At 39.7% G+C, this 20,962-nt stretch overlaps 1 protein-coding gene and 2 long non-coding RNA genes across 3 annotated transcripts in view; 2 read left to right on the top strand and 1 right to left on the bottom strand.

Moving 5' to 3' along the window:
- LOC117528670 overlaps positions 1-18,285 on the bottom strand; it is an 18,454-nt gene extending 169 nt beyond the window's left edge. The window contains exons 1-2 of the long non-coding RNA XR_004565853.1: positions 18,208-18,285; positions 13,398-13,401 (exon numbers count right to left, since the gene is read on the bottom strand). This is a non-coding gene — a long non-coding RNA (uncharacterized LOC117528670). The remainder of the gene's footprint in view (positions 1-13,397; positions 13,402-18,207) is intronic.
- The window catches only part of ppfia3 (PTPRF interacting protein alpha 3), a 130,817-nt gene that overhangs the window by 52,025 nt on the left and 57,830 nt on the right, over positions 1-20,962 (top strand).
- On the top strand, positions 4,733-20,597 carry LOC117528669. The gene is made up of 4 exons (XR_004565852.1): positions 4,733-4,823; positions 5,280-5,357; positions 15,564-15,650; positions 20,556-20,597. It is a non-coding gene; the product is annotated as an uncharacterized LOC117528669 (long non-coding RNA).

The raw sequence follows: 20,962 nt of genomic DNA on the forward strand, positions 1-20,962 counted from the left end.
AAATAATTGCAATCCCCAATACCCATCACGAGTGGGGATTGGAGATTGCAATTATTTCCCATGAACGAGGAATTCCCAGTAAGCGCGGGTCATAAGCTCGCGTTAAGTCCCTGCCCTTTGTACACACCGCCGTCGCTCTACTACCGATTGGATGGTTTAGTGAGGTCCTCGGATCTGCCCCCGCCGGGGTCGGAACACGGCCTTGGTGAGCGCCGAGAAGACGATCAAGCTTGACTATCTAGAGGAAGTAAAAGTCGTAACAAGGTTTCCGTAGGTGAACCTGCAGAAGGATCATTTCTGGATTTTTTTTTTAGATTCTGTCTCTCACAGTTGAAGTGTACCTATACGATAAAAAGTACAGACCTCTCCATTCTTTGTAGGTGGGAAAACCTACAAAATTGACAGGGGATCAATACTTATTCCACTGTACTGTGACAGGATGGGACATTTATCCAATGTGAGCGAAAAAATCCGTTGTATATCGGTTATATACAATGTTTATTACATGGAAAACAATACAAAAAACATTGAGACTTTTTTTTGTCCGGTGACTGCAGATATCTGGTTTATATGATGACGGTTTAGGTGGGCAACTTACACATCTGTGAATGGCACCATCAATGCTGAAAGGTACATCCAAGTTTTGGAGCAACACATGTTGCCATCCCAAGCAACGTCTTTTTCAGGGACGTCCCTGCTTATTTCAGCAAGACAATGCCAAGCCACATCTGCACCGTGTTACAACAGCGTAGCTTCGTAGTAAACGAGTGCGGGTACTAGACTGGCCTGCCTGCAGTCCAGACCTGTCACCCATTGAAAATGTGTGGCGCATTATGAAGCGCAAAATACGTCAGCAGAGACCCCGGACTGTTGAACAACTGAAGTTGTACATCAAGCAAGAATGGGAAAGAATTCCACCTACAAAGCTTCAACAATTAGTGTCCAGTTCCCAAACGTTTGTTGAGTGCTGATAGAAGGAAAGGTGATGTAACACAGTGGTAAACATGCCACTGTACCAGCTTTTTTGAAACGTGTTGCAGGCATCCATTTCAAAATGAGCAAATATTTGCACAAAAATAATAAAGTTTATCAGTTTGAACATTAAATATCTTGTCTTTGTGGTGTATTCAATTGAATACAGGTTGAAGAGGATTTGCAAATCATTGTATTCTGTTTTTATTTACATTTTATACAACGTCCCAACTTCATTGGAATTGGGGTTGTATTTGTGCACCCAAATACACAACAACTCAGCATTTCAGTGAATGAATAAATAAATAGCTGGATTTACATGCAGACAGATTAACAGCGAATGCTATTTTGAACCAAGATGAGCCACGTGACCAATTTTTTTCGACTCGTCATGTCTCCATTCTCTCTATCAAGGCACACTAGGGGGTGCATGCTTACTTGTTTGCAGTATGTTAATCAGAGGAAGCAATGATGGCACTGTTTGTAATCGATACTTTTGCAAATGAGTATCTAATCTGAGATGAATTTTAGTTCATTTTTTGACAACCCTAGTTGTATGTATATCTTGTCTGTCAGATGATGGATCATTTCACCTGAAATTGTTGCAGATAAGGTGCTACAAGGTCATTTTTGGAACTACAACTACAGCCAGTAGCCAAGAGGCCATGTTGGGATGATAAAATCACGTACCGAGGCAGCAGTGTGTCCTCACAATGGATGAATCATGGTTCGCAATAACCCCTCCTTTTATTTTGCAAAATGAAAGCAGCTAACTTTCTTTGCCATCTCTTTTGTTTCCACTCAGGGTCACCACAGCAGATCTGAGATGGATCTGCATGTTGATTTGGCTGAGGTTTTACACTGGGTGCCCTTCCTGACACACATGAAGAATGGGCAGGGGTGGTCTATAACCGGGAACCTTCTGACTGAGAAACAAGCGCACTAATCACTTGCCCACTTGTATTTTTATTGAACTAATGCTGTTGTTTTTTTTTTTCAAATTGTTATTTCTCGCAATGTTTTTCTTGTTTACCATGCAACCACCTAATATCCTATTTCTCAGATGTCAGGATTAGCAGGAATTAGAACCCAGATGAATATGCACACACAGATTTCTTGTAGGTGAAAATATTTATTTACAGTTCAGTAGCAGGCTGGATAACAGACAGTCAGGCCAAACTGGGATTAACTGCAGACATGAAACCCAGCTATGGCTTGAAAACCATCAATGAACCAACAAGCCTGAGACTATATAATGTGGTGTGAGTACTGAGTGATATCCAGTGTCACAAAGAAACGAAAGAGAGTGAAGTGATACACTCACTCACAAATACACAATGGAGTGATCGGGACCTAAAGCAGTACTAACAGTGCAGCAAATAACTGAAACATACTTCATATGGTGATACAAGCACCAAATCCAGCACAAATTCTCCTTAGACATTGCTCTTTTGAAAAAAACCGACGGGCCACTTGAATCTTCAATAGGCGGCCACATAGGTGTCATTTGAAGAATTACACAGTGGTTAAAATATAAAAGTGCTCCAGTCATATTGAAAAGTACACCACATTATTTGTCTGATCATAAAGATTCCAAAAAGGTATAGTTTGGACTATCTATGACTGAATGTTATGGAGTTATGGGGTAAAATTTCAATTTCAAGTCAATTTTCAATTTATTTTCCTTTATATAGCGCCAAATCACAACAGAGTTGCCTCAAGGCGCTTCACACAGGTAAGGTCTAACCTTACCAACCCCCAGAGCAACAGTGGTAAGGAAAAACTCCCTCTGAGGAAGAAACCTCAAGCAGACCAGACTCAAAGGGGTGCCCCTCTGCTTGGGCCATGCTACAAACATAAATTACAGAAATAATTCACAGAACAATTCATGAACGAATATACAAGAATTGCTGTTGGTGCACAGGACAGGAGGTCGCCAACACAAACACAACTCCCATCTCTGGATGGAGCTGCACCTTAAACAGAGACAAAACAGAATCACCTTAACACATTAACAATGGTGCAAAGGTCAATTTCAGTTTGCACAGGGGTCAAAAGTTAAAGTTGCTCAAATTTTAGTAAAAAATGGTGCAAATTGTTGATTGAGCTACTTGGATTAATACATGGAATAGTTTTGACTGTGCTGAATGCTTGGTCTCTAAAGTAAAGGTCAAATAATGTTGACGTCCATTGAATTCTATGACATGTGACATATGTTACCCCGTAACGTGATAACTAAGCAGGATACATGGTGCAAACTATTCCTTTTTGAAACCCTATTAACTCAACCATAATTTGCATCACCTTTGAAACAAAATTGGAGCAATTCTAACTTTTGACCCCTGACTGAACTTTGTCACCATTCTTATTGTTTTTACCCTATAACTCTATAGAATTCAGTCATAGATAGTCCAAACTATATCTTTTTGGAATCTTTATAATCAGACAAATAATGTGGTATAATTTTCAATATGACTGGAGCATTTTTATATTTTGACCCCTATGTAATTCGTCAATTGACCCCAACGTGGCCGCCTATTGAAAATTCAAGTGGCCCGTCGGTTTTTTTCAAAAGAGTAATATCTAAGGTGTATTTTTGCCAAATTTGATGCTTGCATCACCGTTTGAATGATTCCTCTGTAAATATTCTGTTATCTGCTGCACTATAAGGAGCAGCTAAAGTAAACCCAATACCACACACAAAGCACAACATGCATATTCTGGGGTAGTGTTCATCTGTCTTACCTATCTATGTCCCTTTCATCTTAGTAGGGGTACCTGGTGTTCCTGCACTCCAGTAACACATAGGGCCCAAAGCGTGGTGCAGGGCTGCAGGGTTGGTGTATTTGAAGAAAAGACTAAGCAGTACTAAAGAAGTACTATAAGTTAGTACTAATAGTACTAATTAGTTTGTGACTCTGGATACACATCCAGTACACTGTAATGATTACTGTAATGTATGATTCAATTCAATATTGATTGATTATAGACATAGGTTGCATTTGTTTCACTCATCTGTTATTTTTGACATTTGTGTTAAGAAAGTATCATTTCAGATTTTCAACTGCGTCACAGGTATAGCGAGTGTTAAATGAGAAGTCAAACTCCTTTGAAATATGTTTTTGAGTTGTGCTTTTGTAAGAACATAAAGTATTCTGCCAATACTGTGCATTAGGTGATTTTTAGAATTATTAATTGCACGTTGGTCACGCCCTTAATTTATTGTAGAAATTCAGTTATTCTTGTACGTCTGGTAGCACTGAGCTGAAATTGAGTGTACTGTCCATTATTTATTGCCAACTCTCTTTGTAAACATCAGTTGTATAATTTATTATTTTTTCTTGAGTCTGATTGTGCATCAAGTGTTGCAGTACATTTTCTGCTGACAACTGATACTTATCTGGAATATATACTATATATTTTTTTGATATTTTTTTTAAAGGGGCACAGCCAGGACTTTTGTTTATTTATTTATTTATTGCCTCCATCGGGGAGGTTATGATTGTGTTGGCATTTGTCTGTGTTGGTTAACTCACAGGATGGAAAGGACATGGACGGATTTCAGCAAAGTTTTGTAGAATGGTAAAACTTGTGTTAAGAAAGAGCTGATTACTTACATACTGCTCCATGTACATGGTGTAGTATGCCCAAATACATACAATTATGAAATACATGCAACTAAAATTTTGCTTAGACCCACAAAATTGGGCCTTGGCAGAGTATGCATTCTAATGATTTAGTCCCCAAACGCTTGGTTTTCTGTTCTTCTTTTCCAGGACTGGGTTTTCCTCACTCGCTTCTGCTTTCTCACTGACTTTGGCCGCTTGGACTTCAGATTTCGTTATCCAAAGGTAGCAGTGACCGTATGTGTGTTTGCCTCCATTTGTTTTTATTTGGATCATTTAAATTGAATTATCCATATATCTTTCATACATCACCCTGTCCTCCCTCAATAGCAGTCTTTTCTTTCTTTGATCATCTTTACATTCTCTACAAATAGCTCTCACTTTCTTGTTTTTTCCTCGTCTAATGCTTTGGCTCTCTCACTTCTCTCCACCTGCCTCCGGTTGTAACTGCTGGGCCCACCTTGTCCTCTTTTCCTGTCCCTTCCTTTTGTTCTCCTTTCCTCTATCATTTAATGCATCTCTTTTGCCCTTCCTTTTTACATGCCTTTTTTTTCTCTTTAGCCTGCAGCCTACATTTTCATTGGGTAAATGTGAAACCATTTCACCGGTTCTCCCTGCCTCCTTTCATCCCACTCCAGCCTCTCCACTGATCTCTCTCTTCTCTCCCTCCTTCCTGTGCAGTCTTGGTGCTGTCAGAACATATTGCTGTATTTTGATGATAGCTCGCAGTGGCCAGCTGTGTACAAGAGGCCGGAAAAGGTGAGCCCTCCTCTGCGTCGTGTCCTTTTTTTTTTCATGATTACATCACACTGCACGTCAAACACAGCAGCCATTACGAGGCTGACGAACAGCAGCAATTTCACTGTCTGGCTTTAATTCCTACATTTTACACCAAATATCAGTAAACGCTAAGGGTGTCACAGATCTCAAAACTCACTTTTCAGATTGGATTGATCAGATCATGGTTTTTAGTCATAGATTCGATTTTTTTGGATTAGCAAAAAAAGAAAAAAAAGAAAAAAGGAAAGCAGAGGAGATAAATTCCACTTTGCTTTCCATTAATTAAAAAAAAAAAAAACAACAAAACAAAAAAAACCCAGCCCGATCTGACTCCGGTGAACATTTCCAGCTGGGTGGACAGACGATGCAGATGAAGCATCTTGTCCGAGGACACAGATGGGGAGCATGAGCGTGAATCAAACCCAGGTCTACATATCGGTAGTCCAACTCCTTATCCCACTGATCTGTCTGCTCTGTAATAATGGCCCTCGGTTAAATAAAAGTCAAAATACTCATTTAAATAGAAATGAGAAATTAAAGTTTAATGTTATTGTAGCAGGTGAGTCTGGCCTGATTTATTCGAGTGGCTGGTTCTTATTCATTTTTGACTGTTATGTGACGGACGCAGCTCAGAGAACCGACCAGCGTTTGAAGGACCCAGTATGAAATAAGCAGAGCACGGTTCAAAGGCTAACTGAATTTAATACATAACAGTGATAATATAATAAAAGGTGCGGCCTGGCGTGGTGCGCTCCCAGCAGCGCTAACGGTCCGGAGCCAGAAGTTGTTTCGGACCCAAGGACCCCGCCGACACCCCCCAGGTGGCCGCAACAACCGAGTCTGTGAAAGAAGGAACCATTAAGTGAGTCCACACTCTACACACAGAACACTTAAAGGTGTACAAACAGCAAACACTTCCTGGCTTGATTACTGATCAGCTTCCCAACCTGCAGGCATGGAACATCCAGTTCCCAAAACTCCACTGCGGTGAAAGCTGATACATGACTAACAAACAGCTCAATACAATAAGGTGTGAGGGACACCACATTTACTGACTGTATAAATGTTAGTCACAAAATCTAACGTACCTCAGGAAGTGTGCTGATGAGCGTGAGACCTCACCCCCTCCTCTTTCACAGACTGTGCATCAAACCTGGACGTTCTCAGCATCCGCTGCTGATGAGATGGCTCCCAAGACGACGATCTCACCCGTCTGGTCACAAGGTCGAGTCTCTGGCAAATACACACTGTGCACTCCAGTCTTAAATGCCAACATGTTCCAATCCATCCAGATGCACCACAGCTGTGAGTCCTGACGAGTCGCAGGTGATCAGGGTGAGGTCCTGACAGCCTCAGCAACACAGCCACTCAGTCCCAAACGCACGCCACCTGGGAGGAAAACCAAAAGACAGAAACAAACCGGCAGCCAGGCCCCCCCAGCCATATAACATTGTCATTTTAAAGACAGATTTGGGTTTAAAGGGGATTGTTTGCTTTGAGAAGTAGGTGACCATCTGCACAAGGATTAAAACTACAATTCCTTTGTCTATGCATTTCAGACTGGTGTGCTGCAACCTCCTTTTCATTTTTAGGTGAAGGTTTCGTGTTTTATTTTTTAATTGTTTTTAAATGTGATGTGTGACAGAACCTGTCTGAATGGACTCACTGATATAAACAGGATAAGAAATTATTTTTGTTACTGTAGTTGCTTAAGTTGCAAATGAGGACCAGTTTTTTTCAGGAAGCCAAAAGAGCAGACAGCAGAGTGTTGAATCATCATGAGGGAAACATTGACACAGTGATGTAAAAATTTTGAAAATTAAACCGAAAGTGGTGCCATTTGGTGCATTTTGACAGGAGGCAACCTGTGTCATCCTTTGAGTGTTTTTTAATAATGTAAGCTTTAATGTTACTTTTTTGGGGGATAATACTAGTACATATAAAAACAAGAGCAATCAGAGATTTCTGATGTGTGTCAAAGGTTGACGAGGACTCAAAATAAAAGATGTGATTCATATCGTGACCTGGACTTTACCTGGATCCGGATTCCACAACACAATGCAATTTAATTTAACCTTTATTTAACCAGGTTAGTCCCATTGAGATCGAGACCTCTTTTGCAAGGGAGACCTGGACAAATTTTGAGTTTCCAATCCACCTAACTTGCATGTCTTTAAATATAGGAGGAAACCAGAGCACCCGGAGTAAACCCACACAAACACGGGGAGAACATGCAAACTGCACACGGCGTGTGCACGAATCATTCGGGGTGGGTCGAGGTGCAGTCTGTGTGGTCGGACAGTTGTCTTCGACAATACTTTTTCCCTCCCAGATGTGCCAAAAGTGTTTGTTTTTTTTTCTTTTCTACGTTATGCGTGGGTCAGCTTGATTCTTGCTTCGTGTGATGGGGCCTTACATTTGACTCAGCCATGAGGTTTAATGTTTAATGAAGTTTTTTAGTTTTTATTTTGGAAGCAAGTAATGAAGATGCTGAGGGGAAATGTATTGGAGTAAAAGTATATTCTGTATTTGATTAAAGGAATCTAAGCAAGCAAAAGTGAAAGTTGAGAGAAAAATAAAAATTCAAATGAAGCACAGATCCTCCCAAAAATACTTAAGTACTGCAATAAAGTAAGATTGATAGAGTAATTTGCTTCGTGGGATAAGGTGTTGGGCTGCCAATACATAGACCTGGGTTCAATTCCCTACCTGTCCTTGGACAAGACACTTTGTCTGCATTGTCTTAGTCCCCGGCCTTGACTGTGGAAGTAACCTCAAGATGGATTGTTGTCCGCAGGGAGGCATGGATTCCTATCTGCTTCACTCTGTAGAATCCGTGGATAAGCACCTGCACCAGGAGGCTGCAGGGCCTGTATACGTCTCCTACATGATAGGATTCTACATTACAGCACTGGCCATGGACAGGTTTTTATGTGGATGGCTGCTTATCTGTTTGCCGTCCTCAGCAAAGAGGCACCTGTGTACTGGATCAGGAATAATGATGCATGTAATAAACCTCATTTGGATTTTTTCTAGATTTCTCATCGTACCTTCTCATTAATGTTTTCTTTTAGCATTTTTGTGCAGCTGTATTAACCAAAGCAGGTGCACAGACAAACATCCACTCACTCCATGTGGTCATGATCTAAATCTTTATTCTAGTCACAGTGTCTGCACTGAGATATTTATCCCCGTGCCTGAGATTTTTGGCTTGACAAAAATTTATAAAATTCAGATCATAACTCATGTGTGTCCCTCAGCTATTGGAATAGCACACACTGTGTCTTGAACAATGATGTAGTTTCCTGTGTGTGCCACAGCTGACTGGTCCAGTGAGATCTAATGCAGCCTATAAAATCAATATTAAATAACTTTCACCGGGAATGAATAATGCATAATTCCCAGAAACATTTGGTGGTATAATCCTGTTCTTGCTAACAACTTGCCACCTATAGATGTGATTTGCAGAGATATTTGTGCTGCAGCAACAGACAGATTATTTTTATTAGTCAGATGGTCCCTCAAGATTACAGAGCACAGCCTTTGTTCATGTTCGACAGTCACACAGAAAGCAATCCATCACACAAGAGGGGGAAAATAATTTATCAATTTTCACTTCTGCCTACAGTAGTGTAAAGAAGACCAGACTGCAAAAGCAGCCCAGTAACACATTTGATCGAGTGCTCTTCTGAATGGGTAAAACTGGCACACATGCTTTCATTACAGCTACAAGCAAGAAATTCAATCACGTCCTGTTTCCTATTAAAAGATATTCAGTGAAATGTGGAAAATCATTAACTGAAAAGCAAGCAGTCAAGTACAAGGCTCTACCAAAGGCCAAAGTTGTCTTGATGCACTCCAGATTTAGATCTAAGTTTCACAATAAAGATCAATCTTAAGAGTTGCATTTTGTCTGTGAGCGTCTAAATGCCACTGTTCTTTTACACGTACTTCCTAAAGCAGTTGATAAGAGAAAATGCATGCTGTTGAGAGGTTCTGATTGTGAGCTGTCCGTGGTGCTGATTGGACATAGAATGATTGCTAATGTCAAGTTGGTGCTTTTATGACTCTTAGTCATGCTGCATATTGAAAAAAATCAAATGGCAGTGCAGAATTGTTGCAGACAACACCAGAATGTGTGATGCACTTATTTCCGTGCTGGTTTAATTTACTTCCAGTTGTTTATGCCACATCAAATCACTGCATACAGTGCATCTGGAAAGTTTTCACAGAGCTTCACTTTTCCCACATTTTGTTATGTTACAGACTTATTCCAAAAAGTAAGTCCCTTTGGCTGCTCCCTTGCTTTGCACTCGGGCTCACCACAGCAAATCCGAGGTGGATCTGCATGTTTAATGCCGGATGCCCTTCCTGACGCAACTCCACATTAGGTGGAGAAATGTGGCAGGGGTGAGATTTGAACCGGGAACCTTCAGCTGCAGACTTATTCCAAAATGGAATAAATTCATTTTTTCCCCTCAAACGTTTACTCACAACACCCCAGTGACAACGTTGAAAAAGTTTTTCTTGAAATTTTTGCAAATTAATTAAAAATAAAAAACTAACAAATCACATGTATGTAAGTATTCACACCCTTTGCTCAATACTTTGTTGATGCACCTTTGGCAGCAATTACAGCGTCAAGCCTTGAATATGATGCCACAAGCTTGGCACACCTATCTTTGGGATCTTTTGCCCATTCCTCTTTGCAGCACCTCTCAAGCTCCATCAGGTTGGATGGGGAGCGTCGGTGCACAGCCATTTTCAGATCTCTCCAGAGATGTTCAATGAGATTCAGGTCTGAGCTCTGGCTGGGTCACTCAAAGACATTCACAGAGTTGTCCTGAAGCCACTCCTTTGATATCTTGCCTGTGTGCTTAGGGTCATTGTCCTGCTGACATATGAGCTGGTGCACCAGTCTGAGGTCAAGAGCAGGTTTTCATTCACAATGTCTCTGTACATTGCTGCATTCATCTTTCCCTCAATCCTGTCTAGTCTCCCAGTTCCTGCCACTGTAAAACATCCCCACAGCATGATGCTGCCACCACCATGCTTCACTGTAGGGATGGTGCCTGGTTTCCTCCAAACTTGATGCCTGGCATTCACGCCAAAGAATTCAGTCTTTGTCTCCTCAGACAAGAGAATTTTGTTTCTCATGGTCTGACCATCAGGTTCCCCAATTGCTCAGATTAGATGGGCGGCCAGCTCTAGGAAGAGTCCTGGTGGATTCAAACATCTTCCATTTACAGATGATGGAGGCCACTGTGCTCATTGGGACCTTCAAACCAGCAGAAATGTTTCTGTACCCTTCTCCAGATTTGTGCTTCAAGACAGTCCTGTCTCAGAGGTCTACAGACAATTCCTCTGACTTCGTGCTTGGTTTGTACTCTGACATGCACCGTCAACTGTGGCACCTTATATGTAGACAGGTGTGTGCCTTTCTAAATTATGTCCAATCAACTAAATTTACCCCAGATGGACTCCGATTAAGCTGTAGAATCATCTCAAGGATGATCCGTGGGAACAGGAAGCACCTGAGCCAACCAATTATGAGCTTCTTGGCAAAGGCTGTGAATACTTATGTTTATGTAATTTCTATGTTTTGAGGAAAAAATAAATTTCATCCATTTTGGAATAAGGCTGTGACATAATAAATGTGGAAAAAGTGAAGTGCTGTGAGTACTTTCTGGATGCACTGGAAGTCACCCCAAGGCACTATACCTGAGCAAGATTTAAACTTTACCTACCCCATTAAGGCAAAACGCCCCCAGGCTTTTTTTTTTGTTTAAAATTGTAAGATAAAAAACCTCAAGCAGACCCAACTCAGTTGGGTCACCAAGCATAAATCCATACTGCACAAGTGTGCTATCCCTACCACAGGGAGAGCAGTGAGTCTTTAACCTGGACTTGAATCTCTCCAGGGAATCTGTTTGATCATTCTACAGAACAGGTGCATGATAAGAGGTGGCTCTGGCCAGCAGGGAAATACCTCTTTAGTTGCCACAGTTAAATTTACTAGCTTTGTTCTTGAACAGTGAGACTATTTTAGCATCTCTGAAATCTTCTGGCTTCTATGTTGTGGAAATACCACAATACCAGAAAATAAGACGATGCCAAACAAAATTGCCAGAACATGCAGTGGCAGAAATATTTTGGCAAAGCAACCATATATAGTCCAGTGTTCACAGTGACCAGTGGCCAAAATGACAACCAAGAAACAAACACAAGACTAGATTAAGGATTCAGTGATTGCATCAATGGCAGAACAAGCATTTAATTAGGACATTATCTACTTTTTGCCCCAATGTTGCTACATCTTCAGCCTCAACAAAATCCCTCATAACCCACAACCAAAATGTGGGGTTCAAAACTTCTGGTGCTTATCTACCGAGCCTCATCAGTGTGACAGGAAATTCATGACCAGTGAACGCCCAATGATATAATCCTCAATCTTAAATATCCCACACTATTGGAAACCACACAACTCATGCAGGCAGGATCTTGGATAGATCGAATTATGACCAGTCACTGAGATCAACGAATCCACCGTATTTGGGCATGAGACCAGAGTATCCTTGATTCAAACCCCAGCCTGTACAAAAAAATCACTAAGGACCCTTGGGCAACGTCCTTAATCCCCAAGTTCCTCCTGGTGTATAGTGAGTGCCTTGATTGGCAGCACCCTGACATTGGGGTGTATGTCTGTGTGAATGAGTGAATGTGAGGCATCATTGTAAAGTGCTTTGAGCTTCTGATTCATATGGAAAGGTACTATATAAATGCAGTCCATTTACCATTTTTACTTAACCAACATTCTCCAGAAATTTTATATACATGAGAATGCTAGAATGCATCTCTGTCGATAATGTAACTAATACAAATGATGGAGTGATAGAGAAAGCAATGATTGATACATTGGTACATACGGTTCGCTAAGAAATTATTTGATCCACGAACATCAGTAGCCTTGTTGCTTAATGATTCCCTTATCAGTTCTTAAGTTCACATTACGCAGGAGCGGCATTGTTTTGCGGGTCTGTATTGGGAAAATGATCATTTCTCTACATTGATTGCGGGCCCGCTGTTTCTGAGAAGCTGTGAAGTGAAGCAGTGGGTCACAGTGCAAGCTGTGAAGCAGTTGCAGAAGCAGTGAAGCACTTCGTAGTGGGTCCGCAATTTCTTCATTAACCACCCTCATAGCCATTTAAAGATGTCAATCTTGAGTCATCTTTGTGCTGACTAACTGGGACTCTTGTTCCACAATAGAATTTTTATTCGTTCCTTATTAAATTTTCCTGGGGCGGTGTATGCAATTGTTCCTTGGCGTGAGCTGGACTCGCTTCGCTGGTTCGTAAACTGAAGTTACTGTCCCTCAGGTAAAGGAAATAATAAGTAATAATAATGATAGCCTCTGTTTTTTTGGGACTAACTGGACAGCTCCAAATGCTGTGCGACTCTATGCCGAGTAAAGTTGGAAAGATCTATTCCGGTCAGAATTAATAACTTCAGAGCGAATCTCTGTTTAAATCAAATGGCACCTTTTTCCAAATGTTGTAATATACACAACAAACTACAACCAACCAAAACCTTTTTTTTTCTCCCAAAATGAGACATCTTCTGTTCCTTCTGAATGACATTGATCTTGGCGTGTAGCACAGCCAGCTGCAAGACGGCAGCTCAGAGGCTTTGGAGTTAATATTTTATTTCCTGATGATACAACTGTGTTTTGTAGTGGGAATCATTTGGGACAGCTCCTGGACACGATGGAGAATTAATTGCCGAAATTTAAACAGTGGTTCGATTCAAATAAATTATCGCTCTATTTTGGTAAAACTAAGTGTATCATATTTGGGAATAAGTCCAGGAACTTAAACAGCAGTTTATTATTACATGATATTGAAATTGAAATTGTAACCGATATAAAATTTCTTGGTGTTTTTATTGATGATAAATTAAGATGGAAATTAATTATGTTAATGTCTAAAATGTCAAGGTCCATTGCAATTCTGCATAAAGCACATGACTCCCTCTCCCAACATTCATTAACCATTTTATATCATTCATTACTTGCTCCATATATGACATATTATGTTGAGGTTTGGGGAAACACATATAGAACTGATGCTAATCCAATATTTTTGTTGCAAAAGAAAGCTATAAGAATGATCAGTAACAAACCATATCATGAGCCAGCAAATCCATTATTTGCTTGTTTACAAATTTTAAAATTCTGGGACTTGGTTGATTACATCACAATACAAATTATGTATAAATTTAAAAATAAACTTTTGTCTCAACATGTCCAGGATCTGTTTAAAATGAGGGACTCCTGTTGCAGTTTTAATTTGAGGGGAGCATTATTATTTGAGAAATTAAATATCCGAACTACTGTAAAAAGTCATTGTTTCTGTTAAAGGTGTTAACATTTGGACTAATTGCCCTGATAATATTAAATTACTTGGTACCTTAGTTGGCTTTAAAAGGCTTTACAAAAATAATTAAATTACTCATTACAGTTTAGGAATCAGGTTTACCAATTTTGTTATTGTGCTTGGGATTGTGCACTATTGCTTGTTTGGTTGTGTTTTGATATGTTTGTGCATTGATTAAGTTATATTGTTTGTGCACACTTTTTTGGTAGTGTTGTTATGAGTATATATATATATATTTATATATGTATACATTCTTTATTTTCTATAGTATGGGGGGGGGGGGGTATTTATAAGCTTCGCTTCTGCCTTCACCCTTTCAGCCACACAGGTTAAGTTGTTCTTTTTATGAATTTTTGTTATTGTTCATCAAATTTGTCTCATTTATACCTTTTGACAAAAACTACAGATTTTATTTATTTTTATTTATGTCTCGAGTTTAAGGATCCAGTGACCAATTTCATATTTATTCACTTTAAGAGTCAATAAAATGTTGTTGACATAGAAAACCTGCAAAGCCTACTTTTAGTACACCGAACATTTACAGGACGTATTGATAAGGGAATCGATAAAAAATCGGATCGGTAAGCAGAATTGTTAATGGCATTGATATTGATAAAATCTTATCAACACCCATCCCTACTCATAATTATAGAGAGAACAAATTCAACTAATTCAGATTTAAATAACTCCGCAAATCTCTGTGGGCAGACTATTCCAAAGAGCAGGTAAACAATAAGAAAACATTCTGTGACCTGCTAACTTCTTTATCTTTACAACTCACAGTAATCCTTCATCTTGAGAATCCAGAGCACAGGCTAGTACATATTGTTGAATTTGATCTGACATACCGGGAGGCACTAGTCCAGTTAAGATTTTATATTATGTTAATAACAACCTTAATATCTAACATCACATGAACAGGAAGGCAATGAAGGGAGGTCAGAACCGGGGTCCGAAATAGGCTCTGAAGCCTTGTGGTGCCGGTGCTTATCTTTGGATTTCATAGAGTGAAACGGATGAATGTATAAGACACCCCCTGGAAGGGACGGCAGCCCAACCCAGGTTACTTCCCTGGCCTAGACCAGAACCCATTTACAGCTGGGTGGACTGAGACAATGCAGATGAAATGTCTTCACCAAGGACACAGACACTGATTCAAACCCTGGTCTATTTGTTGACAGACTATTTCCTCATCCACTGAGGTATCTGCTCTGCGTAGAACTGGGGGAATGTAGTCAAATCTTCTTCTAGTTAGAACTCTACCAACAGCATTTTGAACCAATTGAAGACTTTGTCTTCAATTGGTTCAAAATAGTGCTGAACCAATTCTTCAAAATAATTAGTGTGAATTGATAATTCTTCAAAACATTAGTGTTGTGCAAACCAAAAAACAAGATATTACAATAATTCATTCTGGATTTCTAGTTTACATCTCTCAAATAGGTTTCAAGTATCATTAAGCTGGTTTTAATCTTGTACCAGAGTGGCTCCTTAAAAGGTAGAAATAGGGATTTACACTTCTCTTTTTGTGTTGTGGTTGTTGTACAGTAAGTTGATGGCAGTAATGTAACGTGTAATAATTATAATACTTTGGTCTCTTATGTCCAAATGGCTGCAATGCTGTTGATATTCCTGATCCACCTCTGGATTCAGATCAGGATCAAAACTGAAGAGGTTCTTCTTGTAATATTCTTTCTGTAAATGCATTCTCACATTTCCATTGTGGTTTCAGTGAAACTTTGCTCCTTTTCAGAACTGCTACCAAAAAGAGGCAGTGCTGAGGCCTGAGAACAACCAGGTCATCAACCTCACCACACGCTACACCTGGTCAGGCTGTGTGGTAAGAACACACAAATACATACAGTCCCTGCCAACGAGTAACAGCGGCCTCCAGTGGCTCCCCGGAGCCTACGATTAACAAGAAGGCATCATAAGCAACATGATAGCCATGTTTGTCTTTTTTATTTTGCAAGTTAAAAGTTGCTGGTATGACTCAAAATAGGGGATTCATTGATCCTCACCCGAATCTATCAAGATCCAAAATTTCAGAGCTGAATAAATGGCAGTTTTTAATGGAGTTACTTTATGGAAATTTTGTGGACTCATTCACTCACTGACTTCATTAATCATATTCATGTTCTGCTAATTGCGTAGAAAAACTAGAGCACCATGCTTGTAAAGCGCAAACCTCTGGCAGCATGAGTTTCCAATTCCACAAAATTTTATCTTACAAAAAAAAAATGTCAATGTCAAACTCTTGTTACAACTGGCTTTTCATAAGCTAAATTAGATGTGATCAAATGTCAGGAGTATGTATTTAGTTCATGCACTTGAATTGAAGCTTTTTTGTGGCATTGTCAGGTTTTTTTTTCCTATCTATTTACGTTTCTGAATTCTTTTTCATATAATTTTCACAGAACATTGGTTATCTCTGCTATGCACAAGTTGTCATTGGTTTTTGGCGCTTGGTTTCTGATTGATAACTGGAAGGCAGACAAACAGGCATAAAATTGAAACCTCCATCCAATTTTGGTGGTGTGGGTAAATGCATAACATTCAAATGAGAGAGATTGAGGCACTTTTGATTTAAATTTAATGCAAAATGTACACCAAATGGGCTTTTCAATATTAAATTCAAATGCCCACAAAATTGACAATCCAGATCAGACTTTGTCAGGTGATAGTGAGTGCCAGTCTGCACCTCACTTTCTAATATGAGAGTGATTGGGGCATGTTTGATTATGAAATAATGTAAAATATACATTAAATGGGGGTTTCAATGTTAAATTTAAATGGCCATCAAATCTGTAATCTGGATCAGAGCTGGATCAAACTTTTTCAGTCGATAAAGGATACCATCCTCAATAGCACTCTCAAATATGAAAGAAATTTGATCTGAGTTATGAATTTTTGAAAATTTGTTCAGTGTTAAAGATAGGGAATTTTCCCCATTTTCCAAGATTTTTCTTGACTTTGACCTTGAAAATTGAATCAGTTCTTGCCTATGAATCATCAGTAAAAACTTCATAACGATATATGAAAAGTTGTGGGTTCCAGGCTGTTCAAAAACAAACAAACAATGGTGAAAACATAACTTCTCCAACTTTGTTGGCGGAGGCAGCAAAAGAAATTTTTATTTTTTTATGATGTCGCATAAAAATAATTCAGGCTTATTTGTACAACAGTTGGTAAAACTGCACACTTTCATCACAAAGAGAAGATATTGTTAAAAAGAAGAGATCGAAAGTGTTGGCTCCAGCTTGTCAGGAGGTACCATGGGAATCTCTGAACTAGATTTCATGTCTTCTTTTTAACAGTAACTTTCACTGTTCCACCCTACTATGAAGCTGTGACTGATACATCATCCATACGATGAAATGAATTGATATTATCTTAATTACAGCCGACCTCCATTTCATGACTTTGAAAAAAATCAATGAAATGTAAAAAAAAAAGCTTGTGAGCACCTCTGTAGTCTGATTTTATGCCCCAGTCACACGGCACATGGCGAAAGCTGGACGAAGGATAAAAAGTCAAAAACCGTTGAGAAAAAGTGGACGAATGCTCCTGCACTTTTCCCATCACCAAATAGCCTATGAATCAGGCAAACTCAAACAGAACTTAAAACAAAAAGGAAAACAAAGTAAACGTTGACCTTGATGCCTTAAACTAAATCAATCAGAATCAGAATCAAATTTATTGCCAAGTAAGTTCTCACATACAAGGAGTTTGATCTGGTGTCATTGGTGCATAAACAACAAAAAAAGAAAAGTAAAACAAAAACAAAAAAAATACTTCTGGAAGAAGTAACTGGTTCATAAACAACAATAAAAGAAAAGGAAAAATACTTCTGGAAGAAGTAAAGGAGTCAAATAGAGAAATAGACAAATGGCCAAAACTACTGTCAAATAAATATAGTGGAATGAGGCTGTGCAGGCATGCAGATGTACAGTACCTTTCAGTCTGTACTTTGTGGGAGTTGGGGGGGGGGGGGGGGGCAGGATAAGTAGGGGTGCCTGGCATTATTTATATGTCTAGCTGCGGACGGAAAGAAGCTGTTTTTGAGTCTTGAGGTTTTAGTCCTGATGGACCTCAAGTCATCTGCCAGAGGGGAGGATGACAAAAAGTTTGTGTCCTGCGTGAGAGGGATCGGCCACTATCTTCCTTGCTCGCCTCAGGGCTGTGGAGGTGTACAGGTCCTGTAGGCATGGCAGATTGCAGTCGAAACATGACAAAAGGAAACATTCACGATGACGTGACCGAAAGCAGGTATAAAACCGAGCACATACGCAGGCCAGCCACAAATGGTTGAAATGTGCGTAAATAGTTAAAGTAATTGATAAAACATTCGTAACGCTATTGTTTCTGTATGAAAACATTGCTTTTTTGTCCCAAACATGCACGATTCATTAGCGATATAAGGATGTTTCGTTCAGCTCGTCAAAGCTTTAGTTATTGGTTCGTTCAAATATCGTCAACCTTCGTTCTAGACGTCATATTTGGGAGGTTGAGCGAAGTTGGACGAAAGTCAAAGGAAACGCGAACGTTACGAAAACTAAGCAAATGATTAAAAACTGTCAAGAACTAAAGAAAAATGAAATACAGAGGAATTGAGGTTGCTGTCGGTATTCGTTCAAATTTTTCAATACTTTGAAAATGCTGACGAAGCGCCAGCTGCAGGAACGAAGCTGGATGAAGGGTAAATGATGCCTCCGAAAGTCCAGACTTTTTGTTTCGTTTGGGCTTCATTGTCCTTTGTTAGTGCTGTGTGACCTGGGCTTTGTGCGCGCGCACACACACACACACACACACACAAAACAGTCTTTTCTTTCTTTGATCATCTTTACTTTCTCTCCAAATAGCTGTCACTTTCTTTATATCAGCACAATTTTTAAATGTCCAAAATTGTTGAATCAGCATGTACAAGTCAAAGCAAGGTAATTAGTGTGTACAGTGGCATGTAAAAGTTTGGGAACCCTTGGACCTTGATGCATTTTAAGTTTTTATGACATCACAAAACTAATTCAGGCCTCTGTATATTAAAATGTCATATGTTGTGCCCTTTAAACTCACTCGGAAAAACAAATCTCAATGTCATATAAATTGTGTAAATATAAATTCTAAATTAAATAACTAGCTGAAATAGCTCAACCCCAGCTGCATCAGTGTAGGCACCCTAAAATATGAGGTCAGCTCTGGGAGCATGTGGGTGCTTGCCTGCCACCATAATCCACCACGCCACAGAACCACATGGGGTCCTGGATGGCAACCACCTAGGCAGACAATCAGACGGATCTAAATCTGTCTGGAGTTGGCAGTTCTCAAACACTGAGTCACAGTGCAAGAAGTAAATGAGTGAGGGAAGCCACCAAGGCACCCTGACAAGTCTGAAGTAGTTACAGGTTTCTGTGGCTGCAATTGGAGAAACTGTATAATGACACAGAGCGGTGAAGCAGGTTATGGTAATCGATCCTGTGAGTGTGTTGGACTGTAAAAGATAACTAAATAAACCGGCGGGGGTATTACTTTGGCAGATTTAGAGATGACTAACTTTTGGAGAACATTATACAACAGTCAGAGTCAAAGGGCAACATACGAAAAGCATTTTTTTTTTTTGCTGTATCTGAAACTAGTAGTAGAGCTAGAAAGATGATCTGAAATTTATATTGATCAGCCAAATATTAATGATTGATTGGTATACGTGGTGCTATAATGAAATCACAAGGAAGTCATGTTTGTTCAGAATGCGCAGGGTTTGCATCAGCTCTTTGATGCCTTTTATTTGTTTAATCATGTTTCCATCCCCTGGCATGTCTAATGAAAACAGGCAGCAAAACTAATGATTTTTGTGTCTACTAAAGGTTGCATATAATATGCATTTTACATTATTTTGGGCTGGATATTTTTATTTAATTCATATCATGTTGTACACATTTGTTTTCACTGTGAAAACAAATGTGTAAAGGGCATAATCTAAATGTTTTCTTTTTTCAGGGAGACACCAGAATTCTTAATTTTTTATTTTTATTCATTTTCTTTTTTTTTATCTATGTGTAAAAGCCCAAGCGGTCCCAAACTTTTGCTGTAGACACATTTGCACTCAGTGTCAACAAGCATCCATTCTGACACTGTGCCCCCAAGCATCCATTCTGACACTGTGCCCCGAACCAGCGCAGTGATCTGGTGCAGGAAGCTGTTCTGTAATTGAAGCTGACCCTCTGTGTGCTGTGAGGTCACACTGTTCCTTTGTATTAACCATACAGCTGAACACGCTTTCATACTTCTTATTGCATATTCTTTTGTCATGCAAAACAGGAAGAGATTGGTAGAAGAGAGGGCAACATACACACTGAGGGAGCGCATGCTAATGGCCTGCAAAGTCTTTCATTAACATTTTACTGATTATACATTCCGGTCACCTTCAACGAGTACATCCCTCTATGATTCTAGCAGCGTTTTATTTTTCTTATTCCATTTTTATATTTATTTTAGCGTTTTATGCTCATTTGTCAGTCAACACACGGTTTGTTTGTTGCGTTAGGATGTGTGATTACCAGTTGTTGTGGCAGTCAGTGGATTTTGTTTCCATGTTTGAGGGTATATTGGAGTGTAAAATATGTTTGTATATCTGTACCTCCAACTCCCACTCTGCTGTGATAATTCACTCTGACATATCATCCACTCTGCAGAAACACCTCAGCACATTTTTTTTTTAAATTGTGCTTCTCATGCGCGCCTGTTACAGGTGGAGGGAGATGGTAACGAGGAGGTGCTCAGCTGCGTGGGAGGCCGTAGTTTCCGCTCTGTCAGGGAGCGATGGTGGTACATCGCTCTCAGCAAGTGTGGGGTAAGCACTGACCTCTGACCTTTCCTCTGCATAGTCAAGTTAAGGACCAGATGGTTACTCAGGCGACACACATGCTTTAAAATGTTCTCCTGGCTCACATGGAATCACACCCACATAGTCGCTGTTATCTGATGCTCTTGGACCACATTTTGCGTTAAACGATGATCATTATCATCACATATGGTTTTATGTGAAATGGATCTTAGGGTGTCAGATTTAGCTTTTTAATGATGATCAGGAAAGTCCTCACAGAGGAGTTGCAAACCTTTCAGTTGATGAAGGATTTTGCTGTTTTCAAAAGCCAA

Source organism: Thalassophryne amazonica, chromosome 16 (genome assembly GCF_902500255.1).
Source record: "Thalassophryne amazonica chromosome 16, fThaAma1.1, whole genome shotgun sequence".
Lineage (NCBI taxonomy): Eukaryota > Metazoa > Chordata > Actinopteri > Batrachoidiformes > Batrachoididae > Thalassophryne > Thalassophryne amazonica.